Source organism: Protopterus annectens, chromosome 7.part0 (assembly GCF_019279795.1).
Source record: "Protopterus annectens isolate FY-2018-M chromosome 7.part0, PAN1.0, whole genome shotgun sequence".
In the NCBI taxonomy this organism is placed as follows: Eukaryota; Metazoa; Chordata; order Ceratodontiformes; family Protopteridae; genus Protopterus; species Protopterus annectens.
Window position 1 is genome coordinate 1,176,281,901 of NC_056739.1, and position 20,412 is coordinate 1,176,302,312.

Sequence of the window (20,412 nt, forward strand, 5' to 3'; positions counted from 1 at the left end):
AGCAGGGCAATAGAAGCATTTACTTTCCCTGATACAATTATAAGGTTGATTAGAAGTATATATGAGGGATGAGAGGCAAAAATTAAAGTGGCTGGGGTCCTGTCTGATAACTTCACCTTGAGTAGAGGAACCAGGCAGTGTTTTCCACTTTCCCCTTTGTTGTTGGCACTATACTTAGAACCATTAGAAAAGAAAATAAGGGACTCAGAAATTCAAGGATATATTTGGTATGGTAGTCAGGAAAAGGAGGCTGTATTTGCAGATGATATTATTTTGTACATGACAAAACCAGAAAGGGACATTACAGTGTTGTGGAACATTTTAAGACAGTTTCAAATCTTCTCGGGATACAAAATGAATGAAGCTAAAACAAAGGCAATAGCGGTAAATTATGTACCCACACACAAACTGGTGCAACAATATCCATATTTATGGAGACATGATAAAAGGACGTATTTAGGAGTATGGATTAGAAATGACTCTGTTGTGGCAGCTCAGGATATGTGGGAAGAGAACAAACAGAAGATAAGACAAAAACTGAGAAATTGGAAGTTTTGTTATATGGATATGGATACTAAGATACAAGCCATTAAAATGTTTTTAGTCCCTTTGGTCTTATACACAGGTCAGGCATATTTTTATCAACCAGAGGAGAAGCTGTGGATAGCAATTAAAAAAGAGTTGAAGGATTTTATCTGGGAAGGGAAAACCACAAGGATCAATCGGGATAAGCTGATTCTTCCAATAGAACAAGGCAGAATAGGATTACCCAATTTGAGGGGGTATTTTAGAGCAACACAGTTAAGGCTCTTATACGTAGCACAAGCAGAAGACTATAATTCAAAGTGGAAAGGAATGATGATGATACAGGGAAGAAGCTCAAGAAATAAGGAGAGATTGGGATTTTGGATCCAGATTCCTAAGGAGAACAACAAAAATCATACAGAGTATTATATTCATAAAATAGTAGGGAGTATTCTAAGAACTAAACCAGCATGAGAATGGAGAAAAGAGATTTTGACGATAGGGATGGCTGTAGTTAGTGATACAGACAATAGGCAAGGGCTGGAATTTATTGGAGAAAACTGATAATGGAACCAAGGTATTGAGAGCAAATAACTAGAATGGGCAAGGTAATAGAATGGGAAGAGGCCAAGCATTTATTTGGATTGCATGTTAGAGATTGCCTTCCCTATCAAGGATTGATATCAGAGTATAAGCAAAGAGAGAGAAATAGGGGGCTGCTGAATGAAAGACCAGCACTGGTAGAGTTTTTAATAGAATCTAGAACAGAAGCTGCTGTTAAAAAAGGAATAATTAGTAAAGCATATAAAATATTGCACAATAATTACAGGAATCATTCAGGAGCTTAGAAAAGATTGGGACGAGAGATTGAATAAGCAATTTACAAAGAGACAATGGGGGGATATATGTATATCTCCCAAATATGCAACAAAGTCTAGAAGATTTACGATATTTGCCTGAAAGTGTTTACATAGCTATTTTTATACCCCAAGTAGACTCCAAAGAATTTATCACAGGTGGATAGCAAATGTTGGAGGTGTGATGGGCAAGAAAGAGGTGGCTGGGAACATATTTTTTGGGAGTGGGATGAGCTGGCAGACATTAGGGATTATGTGCAGACCACTCTGTCGGAGATACTGGGTGATCGGATTGGCTTGACTGGGGTGACGATGTTTTTGAGCTATGCTACAGAATTGGAATTTTCTAGACACAGGAAAGTCTTGTTGAGTCTAATTATGGTGGCTGCCAAAAAAAGCAATTACTAGAAAATTGAAATCAAAGTCTAGACCAACTTTGCTAGAAGCAGTAAATATAGTAACAGAGATAAAACAACTGCAATTGGGATCTTTAGAAAAGGGAAGGAACAAACTACATAGAAAAATGGGAATTGTGAGAACAATATACACAGAGAAGGAACAAGGTTTAACAGGCAGGATTTGAATGAGCCATATAATCCTTAACTGACAATGACTGGATAGATGTTAAGTGATATATGATGTTTGCAACTACAGTTGTTTCAGTGGTGTCTGTGATGTATAATGTTTGCAACTAAAGTGGTGTCATTTTGCTTATTTTTCATTTATATAAATGTAAGATTGTCTATGTCATGTGAAAATTTAATAAAGATGTTTGTTGAAAAAAAAGAGGTAGATGCTGGCTGGAGGGAGAAAGGGAGAAATTATTTTGGTTGTGATTACTTCTGTTTGGAATAGTGAGGCTGGTGGGTGGTTTGTTGTTAAGTAGGACGAGGACAGAGTGCATGAAGTATGTATTGAATTGTGTAGTTATATGGACTGAGTTTTTGGTGGTAATTGATGAACGAGTCATAGTTTTGGCCTGGTTGTAATAATGTTTTGACTTGTGTTGACAGTGGTGCAGTGGTAGCATTGTCGCCTCACAGCAAGAGGTTCTCTGGTTCGATTCTCGGCTGGGGTGCCTTCTGTGTGGAGTCTGCATGCCCTCCCTGCGTTCATGTGGGTTTCCTCCGGGTGCTCCGGTTTCCTCCCACATTACAAAGACATGCATCTGGAGCCTTTTTCCCTGGGCCTCTGCTGAAAATTGGCTTTGTTCCAAGTCATGCTTTCCCGGTTAACAAATGTTAAATAAAAATAAAAAAATAATAAAAATATACAATATTTATGTGCATGATTAGGCTGTCTCATGGCAAAGTTCATTAGATTATCACTGATGTTGTCAGGTAAGCAGCCAACAGTGTTAATTTTGTTAGGGGGATTGATGGTGAGGATCCAGTCTAATGTAGACTTCCTATTACTGCATTTGTCTATATGAGTAGCAGTAGTGATAATTTTGGTAAAACCAAACAAATTGATAGAGAGTCAGACTTGATAAGCAGGTGGTCTATATTAATATTTTTGATATTATGAGAAATCCAGTACAGGATTTCTTCTAGCAATGAGATTCTGTTTGCAGGAGGAATATAGATGGCAGTGATACATATGCTTTCATGTTTGTTGATTTGCAGGAGAGAGAGAGATAATTTTTTTCAGCATTGGGAAAGTTGGGGTGGTTGAGAGAATAGGATGTGATTATAAGGTGGGTATATCATAGCCACACCACCAGCTTTTTTATGCTGTCTGCCATTTTTAATGATGATGTAGCCCGGAGGAAGAATTTCCTGGTCTTTAGTATCTGCTTTTCTCAAAGTTTCTGTGACTATTAGTATTTTAGTGGTGTATGAGGCTATATAAGCATATGACTGTGGTAGTTTGTTGTTGACGCTCCTAAGATTTAAGTTCATTAAAAGTAGACTTTTACCTTGGCTGAGTGAAGGAAGAACTCTAGGGGTAGTTGAGTCAGTACAGTTACAAGTATGTAGAGAGGGTCAAGGATTAGAATGTATATCTCCATCAAGAGCAGCTTAGGTATATGTAGTGAAATATTTTATATTTTGTTTTCACCTTTAAATTATCTCTTTGTAGTGTGGGTTCTTCTTTGGTGTATTTGTCATTAAAGAAAGTATGGTATGTGATAGAGTATAGGCTGGGAGCTGTAGCAGGGTGAGAGGTGGATGCTATAGAATTATGGTGTAGTGTTCCGGAGGTGACAGTGGAGTTGGGTAGCAATAGAATGTAATAAGATGTGTCCGGGCAAAAATTGATAGTAGACTTAAGATAGTAAGTGAAAGGGCAGAATAATGCTATAGTAAAGAAAAGTAGGTTTGAAAAATTTAATAAGGTGTGATCAGTAGAATACATTATGGTATTACTGTTTAAATACAGTTGGGTGGATGGAATAGTCGGGGGAGGAGAAAATGTAGAGTGAGAAGTGAAGGACCAAAAGATAGGTGATGTGATGTAATATAGATTTGTATAAGAGGAAAGATCAAATAGTTCGGGTGTAATGTGTATGATTGGTTGCAGGTATGGAGTGGGTGGGCTTAGGGAAATATAAACATAGTTTAGTTGGGGTGGTTGGGAATTGGGGGTAGGGTGGGGGTGAATTGAGCCTGTGCTAGGCGAGGTACATACTAAAGGGGCAGTGTACTCCATTATTGGTCTGATGAGGGCTGAGTACACTAGAACAATGAACCAGAATGGTGGCAAAACTGGAGCAAAGACCAACACTTACACCAAGAAAATCACCAGCAGGACAAATGGAAATCACACTGTTTTATTATTACCAGGTTGAGCACTTTTATCAATAAAATTTGACTTCATCAGAACAAGAGGTACAAGCAGTCAAGTTTTTAAATACACCAAAAACTTAATCAATAGGTTGAATTCACACCAATCACTTTCATCTCACTTGAATAAATTAATAAATAATTAATAATTGCCATTCTTATTTAAAGTAAAAAAAAACATATATACTAAACTTTATATTAGCCATTTCATTTAAAACTATTTAATAAAACTTATAGGATCTACCTATAATAAAAATACCAACTTTAAAAATTGTGCAAATGTCAAGGTTATATTGTATTATATATTATATTTTCCCAGTTTTTTCTTTTAAGGCTGGTACAATAGATATAAAATCATTCAAACCAGGGTACAGGTTGGCAGCCAACCTCAGTTGCCACATAAGTTCTCTTTTGTTCAAAATATTCTTCCAATCCCCATCCCTAGGGTTTATTTAAATGACATCCAGGATACCAAATGTAAAACCAGAAAAGTTGTTGCATACTTTACTGTGCCTGTACAGGGCATTAGTTTCCTTTTCATTTTTTATTTCATACAAATGTTCATAAATCCTGGACTTAAAAGTCCTCTCTGTCTTTCCAACATAAAACCCCACACAGGTGTTGCATTTATACAAATATCACCAATAAAAGAAATAAGTGCTTGGAGCTAGGAAGAAGTTGTAAAACTTGTTTCCAATAGTTTAAAACACAGCTTTATTCGCACACTCCAAACTGCATAAACGCTTTTCACCAAACACTCGCGTTTTCGTCCATACTACTTGGACTTCATCAGATACAATAAATTAAAACCAATTACACCTTATATAACTTAATGAATTCAAATAAACCAATAAAATTCCTTCAAACCATCAGATGGTTGTACTTAATGAAATGACATCATGGGCTCATAAATATTAATAAATATTAAATAACAGTACTACATAACTTTTGTTTCAATTATCATAAAACATTTTAGCACTCTAAAAACTTTAATTCAATAAATAAATAAATAGATAAATACATAATTCCTAAAATTTATATACAAATAAAGTGCAATTTTATTTGTATATAAATTTTAGGAATTATGTATTTATCTATTTATTTATTTATTGAATTAAAGTTTTTAGAGTGCTAAAATGTTTTATGATAATTGAAACAAAAGTTATGTAGTACTGTTTTTTAATATTTATTAATATTTATGAGCCCATGATGTCATTTCATTAAGTACAACCATCTGATGGTAGGAATTTTATTGGTTTATTTGAATTCATTAAGTTATATAAGGTGTAATTGGTTTTAATTTATTGTATCTGATGAAGTCCAAGTAGTATGGACGAAAACGCGAGTGTTTGGTGAAAAGCGTTTATGCAGTTTGGAGTGTGCGAATAAAGCTGTGTTTTAAACTATTGGAAACAAGTTTTACACCTTCTTCCTAGCTCCAAGCACTTATTTCTTTTATTGGTGATTTTTGGTGCTTATCCGTTTGTTTCATTTATCCAAATATACTAACTTATTAGTGAGGCAATTGCCTTTCTTGAAAAACACTGTATCCCTGGTCCTATTGTCTAAAACCACACTGTTTGCCTGTAAAATGAAGCTGCATTGTGAGACGTGTCCACAGGCTTTGGTGCATTCATTTTTCTTGTTACTTCTAAAGGTTGAACTACCTTCTAATGTTAACTTCAAGTTGCGGCCCACTTTGGTTGAAAACAAAGGTTTATCACCCACTGCCTGAAATATATCATTGTCAGTTCTAAAAATACTCCAGTTCTTGTTAAGAATGTTCTTTATTTCACTATATAATGGGCTGTATTGTATAACGCAAGCTTGTGTAAAGTTACAAAATGGTTCAACCTTTTTTTCTTTTATCAATATTCTGGGTTTCGGAAAGGTGTCTACCCAATAGTGGTTTGTACTTTGAGCCCCACTGGTCAAAAATTTCTTGCAGAATATTTTCCACCAACTCGGTGGGATAACCTCTCTCTACAAACATTTTGGTTAAATCTTTAAATTCCTGAACAACATCCTCCTTATGAGAAGTCATCCGAGCAATTCTAATGGCTTGCCCTTTAACAATACTTCTTTTCTGAAAAAGGGGGTGGTGGCTATTAAAATAAAGATATGCATTACAAAATGTTTTCTTCCTGTATACCTTAGATTTAAAACCTTCTTTGTCTTTAACTATAATAGTATCCAGGTAATGTATGTCACTGTCATGAAATTCAAAAGTGAATTTCAAAAAACTTGTAGTACTATTTAAATATTCAATAAAACCCAGGATTTTGCCTTTATCTCCCTTCCATAAAATAAAAATATCATCCAAAAACCTACTATATAAAAAAATGTCAGAATAATAACTACTTTGAAAAATATATTCCATCTCCCACCCCAAAAACATGATGTTGGCATATACAGGGGCAGAGGCTGCCCCCATAGCAACCCCTTTTATCTGTTGATAGTATTGACCTTCAAAAAATATGTAGTTATTATCTAAAACCAAGGCCATGATCTCACAAGCAAGACTGACCTGTTCAAGGGACAAATTAGAACAAACAAACATCTCTTCAAAATATTCAAACCCCTCTTTCCTGAGAATGCAGGAAAACAAATCTTGAACATCAATAGTCAGGGAACTGACCTTTGAAGACCAGAGGTCCGGTTTAATTTAACTTAAGAATTCCCAATAATCTTTAATAAGATGAGATATCCCCTCCACAACATGTTTGACCATTTTGTCCACAAATACTGCCATATTATGAGTTTTCAACCCTCCTGCCGCCATGATAGGCCTAAAAGGAGGCACCAAAACAGATGTTTGTGGACCTTGGGGATACCAAATAACCCTGGCACTTTAAGGAAGGAATTCAAAAAAAAAAATCATAAGTTTCCTGACTAATCCTCTGCTCTAAGATATATTATTCTAGAAAGCTGTCTATACGTCGGTAGGAAATGTTAATCTGGTTCTTAGATAACTGTAAATAATTTTCCTCATTGAACAAGATGGTTTGCATAGTATTATAATCTTCAGTGTTAAAAATCACAATCCCACCACCCTTGTCTGGAGTCATTATACGAATATGTTTATCTTGTCTCAATTCATACAATAAATCCCTCTCTTTCTGATTCAAATTGTGGTAAACTTTCTTATTATTAGCCCACAATTTATAAATATCTTCCTTAACCACTTTTTCAAAAGTGGCTACCAAATAATGGAGGTAGGGTTGTAAACACTACTTTTCTTGAAAAGTGAAGATTTGATATCTGCACTACCACCTTTGTTATTTGAAAATAAAACCCGAAAGTATATAGTTGCACATCAAGTAGAACTTCTGCTATATCAGGAATTCTAGTGGGAACAAATTTAAAACCTTTAGAGAAAAGGGAAAAAAATTCTTCGCAAATAACCCTGTCAGGATAATTATAAATATTAAAACCTTGAAAAGTGTGAATAATTTTGGGGTGGGCATTATTTAATACCTGCCCCTCCCTCTGAAAAAATTGCCTCTTCGTGGATAAAAGGTTGAATTGTAGTAGTGATGAGTTCCCTGTTGTCTGTTTGCTATTCTTTCTGAGCATCTCAGGGGTAGAAAATCCCCCTGTTCAGGATATTCTTCAATAGATGGATTATCAAGATGTGCCCCACCCTCACTTTCAGGAAATTCAGAATAAACCCCTCCTTCATTGAAATAGTGTTTGGGTCCTCTGGGTTCCGGGCCTTGCCTATCCATAACCAGTTTACTGGTAGGATAAACTGTATTAAACTGATACTGCTTGATATCCCTATCTAATTTTCTCTTCTTTTAAAAAAAACTGAGCATTACACCTTTTCTCAACCCTGTCAAGAACTTTGTAATAGAGTTTTTCATACTGTGAAAATAATAAATAATCCAAAATACAAAGATTTAATTCCTCTACTTCTTTTTGTATTTTAAGCTTCATTTGCTCCTGAAAGAATACCACTTTGTTAAGCAGTTCAATTCCCCATTTACCAAATAAAGCAACAAAGTTATTGATCATGCTGGAGTTATAATACAGACCAAAAGGAAATTTAAAAACACATAACCCTTGAGGAACCAGTTTCACCTGTATACATTTATTAAAATAAACCATTTCCATTTGTAAAGTCTTTAGCTTATATAACTTTTTTTCAAAAGTAAAAATCATGTCCCTCACAGAGTGATAGTTCCTTGCTTCATCTTTCTCATACTCATGGTTAGCTTCAAAACTCCTATTAGGCTCGAGAAAATTATATTTTTTATTCAAAAAAACATTAAACTTCGAGCTAGCCCCTCTCAAAGCCTTAGGGGAACTAGATACATGGCTAACGTCCCCTAGCCATTTGCCAAATGCAGCTACACCAGCCTGGGACCTCACATTAGAAAAATTAGGGCAAACAGTACCTTTATTTTTGTTCGTTGGTTTCTGCTGCATGTGCGGTTCATCTGCTTGAATAGTCTCAATATCGTTGCCAAAATAAACAACTCCGTTGCTATTAGACCCTTCAGAAAAAAGGGTTTTACCATTTCTGTTTTGAAAAGTAGCCCCTCGGCGTTCTGAGGATACAGGGGAGTCACCATAATGGATTACAGCTTCCATGATGATGTCATTATGGCCTCAAACCCCACGAGCATTGGCATCCTGTCCAAAGTTAGAATTCTCTTGCAACCAATGTTTGGAAGTATCAGAGCTTCCCTTGTGGTTAGGGCTCGGTTCCAAAGAACAAACATTGACAGATTTTTGAGAAAAAAAGCTCAATGAGCCGAGTTAATTCACCTTTCAGTTCAAGCACATCTTTTTTCAATTCCAAAATCTCCACGGACTGCCCTGTACCAATGTCAGCAGGCAAACCTGAAGAGTCCAAGGAATCCATGAGTCCAAATTGCCACAAATGAAAAACTAGGAACCAAAATGGTGGCAAAACTGGTGCAAAGACTAACACTTACACCAAGAAAATCACCAGCAGGACAAATGGAAATTACACTGTTTTTATTATTACCAGGTTGAGCGCTTTCATCAATAAAATTTGACTTCATCAGAACAAGAGGTACAAGCAGCCAAGTTTTTAAATACACCCAAAAATCAGAATATACTTGCAGAAAAGTTGGATATATTTATCAGCACTGTTACTGTTATCCAGTATTCCAGAATTTCTAGACTGTTATTGTTTATCAGCACTATTACAGGAGACGGTATTTGGATATTTTTAATATCTATTAAACCATTCAAAACTGAATTACAGAGTGTACAGAATTCATTCTGAAAAGTACAAAAAAGACTTGGCTCTTAAAGGAGAGACTGGCACCTGTTCAGCACAAGTCTGGATAGTTAACAAATAAAGACATTGATTCCAGTCTCATTTGTTGTTTCCAGTTATTACAGTGTTATCAATTCTTTCATCTTTTGTTTACCAGGAAAATCCAACTGGATACAACTCCCATTTTAATGGAGGGCCAGTGAGAAAAGGTCCACATAAAATGCATATTTACAATGAATAACAAAAATTAAAACATTTTAAGCATTACTTTGCATGTAGTATTCAAACAAATAATAAAGACATTTATCATATACTTTGTAAGGTACATTATTTTACATAAGTCAAAGACATGTTGACATGTAATAGCTGGAGCTACAAGAGCAGTGATAATGTACATAGGTGTTATATATTGACATTAATGAGGCAGGATATCACTAGAGCAGGAACAGAAAGTAGAGGAGGGGGAGTACAAGCAGAAATAATCAAGGAAAACATAAGTAGAAAAAGTTCTGATAATGGAAAGGTTGTGATAACAGACAGGTAAGATAATGAGGTGGGTAAGGATGGGGTATTAGTGGGAGAATATTATAGATATAAGTTGGAGGAACAGTAGTGGGGAAGAAGGAGAAGAAGGAGAGGCAGGAATAAGAAAGGTGAAAGAATCAGGTTGATTGATGGAGAGATTGGCAATTGAAGAGAAACAGAAAAAAAGGAGAGTTTAGTCAGGATGGCAGCAAGAGCATAGCCATGAAGTTCTGTACTCTTTTTGGTTGTGTTTGAAATGTGTGGCAATATTGTCTTGTTTTAGGGTGGATGGAATGAAGGAATTTAGATGAATTAGGAATGCATAAGAGGCTCAGACTTTCATTAGGGGAGTTGTATAGTAGGAAGAGAGTGTGTATTGATAGTGGGTGGTTAGGTAGGATCTATTGTGTAAAGAAGAGTGTTCATCAAGAATATCCTGAGTTGGATTTGTATATATAGCATTTACAAATAGCTTTATTAGGTCTTTAGCAGGAAATGTGAATGTATGGTCTGTGTATAAGTCAGGAATACAGGGATCAAAAGTAGTTTGTGCTGATCATTTGTGTATACTGGTTAAAAGTCAAAATGATGTAGTGAAAAAGCTTTGTGTGTGCTTATGTGTGTGTGTGTGTGTGTGTGTGTGTGTGTGTGTGTGTGTGTGTGTGTGTGTGTGTGTGTGTGTGTGTGTGTGTGTGTGTGTGCATGCTTGTGTACATATGCATGCACATGTACATAGTGAATGGGAAAAAAGATGTTAAAATATGTGAAGGTTTATATCAGTGTTACACAGTAGAATGTGTGATAAACGTCATATAGAGTTTTGCAAAATACTGCTGCACAGCTATGCCTCAAATCACCATTATTTATTCCTCTATTGTAATGCTTCATTTTTCCCATTCTCTCTGCTGCCTGAATTCCACCATGTATCTTTTATTTCCTATATGCTTCCTCTTCTGTGCTATTGAGGTTTAAATGTGAGACTGTTGAGCTGTCTTTTGCCCAGACAGCTCTTGGCACCTCTTTCCTCCACCCACAGACTTAGCCCACAGTGGTAAGGCCAGACGTGCAGAGCACTGGCTTACAGATGTGTACATTATAAGGTAATGATGTATATGTGTGTGTGTTCTACTATTTCCACACAGCTGTCTGTTTAGCATGCATACTCAGCAGTACGGCTTTCTAGCACTAAAAGGAAATGTCTGACTTTTATGTCAGATATGTAAGATATAGATCTTAACTGTGAAATGTCCAACTTAATGTTTAAAAGAAATGGATGGTCTTGTATTACTTTTGTTTGGCTGTCTGTTTATTTAGCTGGTATGTGAGCTGAACTGATGGTGCTTCTTTTCAGTCATAGCCTAGTTACAAAAATAAATAAAATTGCAAATGAAATTACAGTAATATGTGATACATAATATACAAGAAGCAGTAGAAGACATAACTTTACATGAGTATTTGAAAAGAATACTTCATTTTGTTTTATTTATTTTATTTATTTATCCTTTGTTGATGGTTAGTCCATTCTGCCTTGGAGAGGAAAATGCAGTGGTGTTCCTGAGGGGCAGAATTTGAAATGAGTCTGCAGATTTTGTTTTCAATGGACTATAGAGGGAATGAGGTTTTTTTAGAGGCTGTGGCTATGATGGGAAGCCCCTATTCAAGTTGACCAAGGAGGACTCCTTTGCCTATTGCATCTCTAACTAGTCCAGAGAGAAAGTGAGATATTTTCCAGGAACAGGATAAAAGAGAACCGATTATTATCCTGATGCTTTCAGTGTAGCTTTGGAAATTAAGTGACTGGTCTAGCCATAAACCTAAGTATTTAATGGATGTGGTTGTTTATATTGGGAATCCATTGAGATCTGCAATGTTGAGATTTTTAGGAATCTCTTTCAGCTTTTGTGAGGTTCCAAATATCATACTTTTTGCTTTAGAGGAGTTTAGGAGTAGGTCTATGTTGTTTAGCCAAGAATTAAGGGAGTGAAGGTCAGATTGAAGCTGGGTTTCAATAACCGAATGTAAAGGACTGGATCAAAGAATAACCATGTTATCTGCATAAAGAGTAATAGGAAGGTTAGGGAGATCAGAGGGCAGTTTGTTAATAAAAATTGAAAAAAAAAAGATCCCTAGGGCATTCCTTTGGCAAGGTGTGCTGGCAGCGATGAGGATGGGCCTCATTTGATTCTGAAATATCTGTTTGTTAAGAAATGTTGGAACCAGGTGACAGTGTTAGGGCTAACCCCAGTTTCTTGGAGGGAGTAAAGGAGCAGGAAATGATTAATTAGATCAAAAACTTTGGTAAGGTATATGAAAAGAGCTCCTGAAAGGTTTTCTTTACCCATGTTGAGAAGGATCCCATGTGTAAGTCATCATAGTGCTGTCATTGTGCTCCAGCCAGCCCAGAATCCATGCTGTTTGAGTGAGGAGGTGGTACTTTCAGATGTAAGTGGACAGTTGGGTGTAGATTACTTTTTCAAGTATTTTCACAAGTGTAGGGACGATGGAGAAAGAGTGAAAGTGGGAAGTATTTAATGGCTGAGGCTGTTTGGGAAGGGGTTTTACCATAGCAGTTTTCCATATGTCTGATGTTGTATTTTGAATTAAGCAGAGATTATAAATATGTAGAAGAGGTGTGGCTAGGAAGTCTTTGCAGGGTGATATAAGCCAAGGGAGTAAGTTGTCTGCACCAGGAAATGCATCCAGGGGTATGTTTTTTAGAAGGGGAACAAGTTCTTTGTGTGTAATTTTCGTAAAATAGAAAAGAGGGATAAAAGTAGAAGAGGCTAGGTGAGTAGGGGAGAGAGGTAGAGGTTGCGGTACTAGGGAGGTGGCTGAATTCTTTGAGAAAGCCAGAGGATGAGGGTTTGCCTTGAGAGGACTGGTTGGTGATAGGACAGGAGGTGGAATCAGTGGATTTATGGTCTGTGAAAAGATTTACTTCCAGCCAAAAATGTTGGGGTTTGCCAAGAAAAGCAAGTTGCTTGATTTTGAAGTAATTGGTTTTCTGCCTGCTTATAGCTTGCTTAGCTAGGTTATGCAGAGAGGTAAAGGCAGTACAATTTTCTGATGAGAGGTTTTGTCTCCACGAAGACCACACATTGTCCCTAAGTTTGAGCAGAGCTTTCATTTCAGTTGTTAGCCAGGGGGGTTTGTTATATTTGAAAAGGCCCTGTGTGGGAGGGAAGAATTTGTCTTGAAGTTGAAGGAGGGTGTGTGTCAGAGCTGTTGCAGCCAGGTGGGGTTCGGTAAGTTGGTAATGGGAGACTAATCAAAGCTGCTATGTGTGTTTTTGAGGTTGTTTGTATTGATGGTGCATCAAGGTCTGAAAGCTGCTAGTTATGGCAGGCAGTTTTGGTGATTGATGGATAATTGCAAAGGTTACTGTGCAGTGCTCACTGAATCAGGGAGGAAGAACAGATATATTGGAGATGATGGTAGGGTTGTTAGTCAATAACAGATCCAGGAGGAAATGGTTGTTGGTTTGTGTAGAACAGACCATGTGTTGTAACTTTAAGAAGCATTTCCAAGTGTAGACACGTGCATATAAATAGTTAGCACGTGCAGGCAGCAGTGCCATTTTGAGAGAACAGCCAGAGTGTTAACATGAGTGCAGTAGTCAATCTGTTTATAAGTTTATTTAAGTTTAAGTTACTAAGTCCTAATCCTGATGTGTTTGTATATAATAAAGCTGCTTGAACCGAACCCACAACTGTTCATCTGTTTTATCCTTACCAGACGAGCAACATGGTATCAGAACCGGGATTGAGAGTGCAGCTTCCTCAAGCCATGAGGTGCAGAGTTGACGGTGAAGGTACATTGAGCAGGCTGGGTGATACATGTTCTCAAATGATTAAAAAAGGCCAGAAACAAATTTCAGGTAACCAGAACGTACACAAATGATTCATTTTGCAAAGAAAACGATATAAAGCATTCGTAAAGCACAAAACAGATTATTAATCCACTAAGTAGCACAAAACGTATTATTAATCAAAAGAAAAACACAAAACACATTGTTGATTAAGTGAAGTGTTCGAAACCACGATATTTGATAAAATTATCAGAACTACTTATATGGGGTTCAGAGTTACCTCCAATTTGCATAACGAGCATGTTTAAAGTAAAACGAGCACAAGAAAAGCACAATGAGCATTATAAGAGGTTAAAAGGACATAACAAGTACAATAAAGGGCAAAATAAGCTTAGAAAAGCAATACAACTGCATGTTTTTAGTAAACGACCATGTTTTGGGCGTGAGCTACTATTTCACATTGACTGTAGTCATTCAAAGCATAACTAGAGTTGTTCAAAGTATCTCAGGGTGTGCAAAGTGTTTGCAGTGTGTGCTTTATTATAGTGCAATTATTTTGAAGAGTTTACTGTGTGCAAAGTACAGTCATTTCGTAAAGTACAGCCATTTCAAAAGGTTTCTTGTGCTGTGTACAGTTTGTTTGCAAAGTGCAGCCATTTCGAAGTGTTTCCTTCTCTGAGTTTTTTATGCCATGTACAATTTATTCACAAAGTACTGTCATTTCGAAGTGTTTCTTATGCTGATAGAGTGGTTTCGCAGAGTACAGTGATTTCAGTGTGTTCTTGTGCTACAGAGGCTTATTTCAGAAAGTACAGTTTCAAAGAGTTTGTTATGCTGTTGGGCATAGTTACAAGTTTTGGTATAAAGTTTTGGCAATATATGTGTGTATGTTCGTATATGATTTCAAGGGTCTTTACTACTGTATGTTGATGTGGCAGAGGCATTTTACAGACTCAGTCCACTTGTGGTTAATCATGATATTGCAGAGAATTGGAGAGTATTTGAGCAGGAATATGACATTTTCATACAAGCAGCTTTTTCTGACAGAGATGCACGTACCAGGGCATTCATTTTGCTTAACTTAGCAGGGTCAGAGGCCATTGAAGGAGAGCATTTGTTTGTGTATGCACCAGCAGTATATGCAGGAGAAGGGGGAAACTGACATATTGTCATGTCAGCTAAATCAAGAGAGGACCCTGAGTGCTTGAAACACAAATTTAGGGAAATGTGTAAGCCCCAAACAAATGTTACATTAGAGAGGCACCTATTTTATACAAGAGACCAAAAGCCAGGAGAAACTGTTGCATTTTATATCACTGACTTGAGAAATAAAGCTAAAACGTGTAGATTTGGTGATTTGAAGACAAGTTGATAAAGGGCAGGCTTGTGTGTGGTGTTAATAATGCTGCAGTGAGAAAGATTTTGCTTCATGACAGTGATTTAATATTGAGCAAAGCTATAGAGATTTGTCAAATCCACAAGCTTACAGAAAGGTACACGAGTATGCTTGCAAGTGATAAGAGAATGGATTCAGAAGGTTCTAGAGCAAACATAGACAGCATGCAGCGGGTGGCTAGCAGAAACAGGCCTCAGCACATGGCAGCTGCAGCCCCTGCAAGTTTTCCAGGGAGAATCCATACCTTTCCAGCAAGTTCCAAGACTAGTTCAGTAAAATGGATACGCTTAGTGCAGTACAAGGGTGAGTCAGCAAAATCCAAGTTAAGTTTTAATGTTAACTGTTGGAATTGTGGTGGCAACCATGAGTCTGAAAGAGAGAAGTGCTTAGCATTTGGTCAACAATGCCACAAGTGTAGAAAATGGAACCACTTTCAAAAGTTTTGTAAATCGAGCAAGCCTCATCCTGTTATCAAGAAAAGTCACTCAAAAAAGCAAGTAAATCATGTAGAAAGCCACAGCTCTACTTTCTGTGTAGACGATATATCAGTGGTTGGTGAAAAGGTTAATGCAGTAGATTTGTTAGCAAACAAACAAAGTGTTTTGTATTGTCCTGATCAATGGTAAACCTACGGAGCTCAAAGTGGACACTGGTTCAAAGTGTAATGGTATGTCAGCAGAAACATTTGCTAGAGTAAGAGCTGATGAACAACTTAATTTGGTCAATTGTGCGAAGCTTGTTGCTTATGGAGGTGAAGAGATTTGAACCGAAGGCATAGTAGTGCCTTCATGCTATTCGTCTGGAAACAGTTACAGCTTGTAATTCTATGTAGTTAGAAGACCTGTGCAGTAATTATTTGGTCTCATAGACAGTCCAAGAATGAAACTACTTTCTTTTACCAAAGAAGTCCAGCATGTAAGTACATGTCCTACTTCCAGCTTCACCAATGCTATTTTTTCAGAAAATGCTGATGTTTTCAACGACAAGCTAGGCAAAACTTCCAGTTGTATACTCCATGAAAATAAACCCAGAGGTCAGTCCAGTGGACAAACCAACGAGAAAAATTCTGATACCTATACAGGACAAAGTCAAGGTCCAGTTAGATAAAATGGTGCAGCAAGGTGTGGTTTGTCCAGTCACACAACCAACTGAGTGGATATCTTCAATGGTAGTTGCTCATAAGAAAAGCTCAGATGAAATACAAATATGTATTGACCCAAGAGACTTGAACAAAGCATAAAAGAGGCCTTATCATCTTATGCATACAGTCGAGGAAGTCGCTACCCTTATGCCAAATGTCACTGTTTTTTCTGTCTTGGATGCAAAGAGTTCATTTTGGCAAGTAATGCTAGATCACAAATCTTCACTACTGACTACATTCACTACTCCATTGGGTAGATACAAATTTCTCAGAGTGCCTTTTGGAATAAATTCTGTCAGTGAATTCTTTTAGTGTGCAATTGAGCAAATTGTTTCAGGTTATCTGTACTGTAATAGTGGGTGATTTATTGGTTGGAGGTAATGGAGAAGCAGAGCATGACAGAAACCTTAAGAAAGTTCTGGACAGAGCGCATGAAGTGAACTTGAAGCTCAGTCATCTGAAATGTAAATTCAGGGTACCAGAAGTTACTTATTTAGGTCATTTATTTACCAGTACAGGTTTATGACCAGACCCGTCCAAACAAGCAGCCATTCTTGAGATGCCAGCTCCAGACAATGTCCAAGCCATACAGCATTTCCTTGGTATGGTTAACTATTTCGGCAAGTTTATGCCTGACTTCAGTAAGTTAGTGCCTTTAAGAGAGCTGACATGCAAAAACGTTGCCTGGACATGGTTGGAAGAGCACCAGAGATCATTTGATAACCTCAAACAGAAAACTGCTAATCTACCTACATTAATATACTACAATGCCCACAAACCAGTAGGTCTTTCCTGTGTTGCTTCAAAGTTCAGTCTTGGTGCAGTTATTCTTCAAAAGGACGGACCAGTAGCCTGAACATCTCATCTAGAACTCTTACCCAAACTGAAATGCAGTATGCTCAGATTGAGAAGGGACTTTTGGCAATTGTGTTCACATGTTCGAAGTTCCATGATTATATTTATGGTTGAGCTATCCAGATTGAGACTGATCATCAACCTCTAGTCACTATTTTAAAGAAGCTTATGCATACAGCTCCAGCAAGACTGCAAAGAATGATGCTCAGATTACAAAAGTACAACTTCAAAATGGTCTATACAAAAGGCAAACTTCTTTGTCTGACTGATACCGTATCCAGATCTCCCAGAAATTGCACAGAACAGCTCGATGCAGAGAATTTTGATGTCATGGAAGTGTGTAATTTTTCTACCGTGTGACTTGATGAGCTAAGAGATCATACAAAGATCGATCCATTTTTGCAAAAGCTCAGTCACTTCAACAGTCACTTCATCAATGTTGGATGGCCATCAAAGCAATCTTGGGTACTACCAGAAGTGAACTTTATTTTCCTTACAGAGATGAGATGTTGATGGAAGATGTTATCATTTTCAAAGGTCATAAAGTTGTTGTTCCTACTTCCTTATAACATGAATATATTCAGATTTTTGCATTGTGACCACCCAGGTCCTGATTCTACCAAAAGAAGGGCGAGAGGACTAGTGTTTTGGCCTTCTCTATTGAAAGATATTGATAAAGTGCTTTCATCTTGTTCAGTATGCAATAGTACTAAACCATATTTGCAAAAAGAGCCGCTTCAGCTAAGCCAGATTTCGGAACTACCTTGGTCAACAGTGGCCACTGACATATTTGAGTGGAGCAGTCAGCATTACTTAGTGTTGGTAGACTCTTATTCAAACTGGTTTGAGATTGATTTGCTACCTAATCTAACATATAGTACTGTTATTACTAAGCTGAAATGTCATTTCTCAGTCCATGGTAGCCCACACAAAGTTATCTCTGACAACAGTACCCAGTTTTCCAGTCAATTATTTCAGAAATTTGCAAAAGAGTGGGACTTTATCCATATTACTAGTAGTCTGGAATACCTGCACTCAAACAGCCTGGCTGAATGAGTGCATTACAGAGTGCAAAGCAATTGCTAGAGATCAAAGCGTGACAGTACCGATATCTTCTTGAATTTACTTAATCTCAGGAATATACCACATGACGATATACTTGGCTCACCTGCTCAGAGACTTCTATCTAGGCAAACCAGAACAACCTTGCCTATCAGTTCTAGTTTGTTGGTGCCCAATGCTAAAAACACCAGAGCAATCAAAGCCCAACTGTTTAAGAAGCGCGCCTTTCAGAAGTCCAGCTATTATAAAATGAGCAGATTTCTTCGTCCATTGAATTAAGGAGAGACAGTAAGGATGCAAACAGCAAAAAGCTTTGATCGAATTGGTCAACTGAGAGGTATTTGTGCCAAGCCAAGATCCTACTTAGTGGAATCTGAGGGTATAGAATACAGGAGAAACCACAGGCATCTTCTTCCTGTGTCAGAATCGATATCGCAGCATAGTACCTGTGATACAGACTCTAGATCTTAGAGCAAGCCAGACAATGTTCCTGTTACAGAACATGTCTCAGCACCTATTCCTGTTCCTGATGATGTCCCAGATGTCCCCAGAGTTGAACATTCTTTAAAGACAGTCCCCATTGCTAGACCAAGTTCTATATCTTATGTCACACAATTGGGTCGTATTTCTAGACCTAGTGTAAAATACACAGCAACTTGGACATGAGTGTATCCTTTGTGTTTAGTTTTGTATAACTGCATGTCATAGAATTAGTTCTGTATAATTGCATGTGTCAAAGGATCACTTCTGTACAATTGCTTGTCAATTAATGGTGTCATTTAGTGAATGAGCTATTTCTCAAAGAGGGAGGATGTGGAACAGAGCATGTGTTGTAACTTTAAGAAGCATTTCCGAGTGTAAGTACGTGCATATAAAGAGTGAGCAAGTGCAGGCAACTGTGCCGTTTTGAGAGAACAGCCAGAGTGTTAGCATGTATGAGTGCAGTAGTCAGTTTGTTTATATGTTTATTTAAGTTTAAGTTACTAAGTCCTAATCCTGGTGTGTTTGTATATAATAAAGCTGCTTGAACCAAACCCACAAATGTTTGTCTGTTTTATCCAGACCGGACAAGTGACAGTTTGCATATTTGGATGAGTAGCATCATTGAATAACTATAAGTTTGATATTGGCTAGGAATTCAGCAATGTCACTGTTCAAGGGACGTAGGTAGTTTAGATTAAAATCACCTAGAATAATATTATTTTTGTAGCTCTGGACAGCTGAGGCGATAGTAAGAAAAAGATTTAAATTTGTTATGAGAGGCTGGAGGAGGAAAGTAGGCAACTGCTATTATAAGGTGACTGATGTTAAAGGAGGGAAGTTTTAGAAGGATCCATTTGGATTCATTATCCGAAGAGGCATTTTTGTTGCCTCACAGCAAGAAGTTCTCCCGTTCGATTCTCGGCTGGAGTGCATGGAGTGCCTTCTGTGTGGAGTCTGCATGTCCTCCCCGCGGTTGGGTGGGCATTCGAAAGACATGCAAAAATGGGTGTGCCTTTGTTGAAGGTTGAACGTCGAGCTGGCACCTCGGCGATCGTGAAAATTGAAAATCTACTGCCAATCATTAGCGGACCGGAGTTCCGCTGTGGCGACCCCTAACCAGGAAAAGCTGAAAGACAGCAACAACATCCGAAGAGGCATTTTCTTATGCAATGATAGTTAAAGGTTGTTTTATAAGGAATGAGAGTTCATCCACCTTGTCTACCGTCATATGTGATGTCTTGGAGGTATTTGTAGGAGGGAAGTAGATGCTGACAATTAAGATAGTTTTGTTTGAGCCAAGATCATACAGTGCTACATGTTAAAGAAAAAAAAGTAATGTTAGAGAGGTGTATCATACCATTGTGCAGGTGTTGTAACACAATATCAATGAAAAGTAAAAATAAATTATAGTACATACAATAAATGAACAAGTTTTATGTAATACAGTTGTATGCATAAGCTGTTATCCAGTGAGTGTGCCAGCCTCCCACACTTTTATTTTAGCTATCTTTTCCAACCGAATCATAATTCAAGTTCAGAATAGTGATAAAGTCGGTAAGTGATCAAACAGAGAGAATAAGTAATCTAAAGATTAAAACATATACACTTCAGTTCATTCATAAACTGTAGCTTTAGCTTTTTCTTGAAGTTTTATAAATTGTCTTGGCTGCTAATTAAAGTTTGCAAGGAGTTCTGTGAAGCCAGTACTAACCCAGAGAAG

General features: G+C 37.3%; 1 protein-coding gene across 1 annotated transcript in view; it reads left to right on the top strand.

Moving 5' to 3' along the window:
- The window catches only part of LOC122806145 (inter-alpha-trypsin inhibitor heavy chain H3-like), a 1,222,311-nt gene that overhangs the window by 1,099,380 nt on the left and 102,519 nt on the right, over positions 1 to 20,412 (top strand). The gene's annotated exons all lie outside the window — the stretch shown is intronic.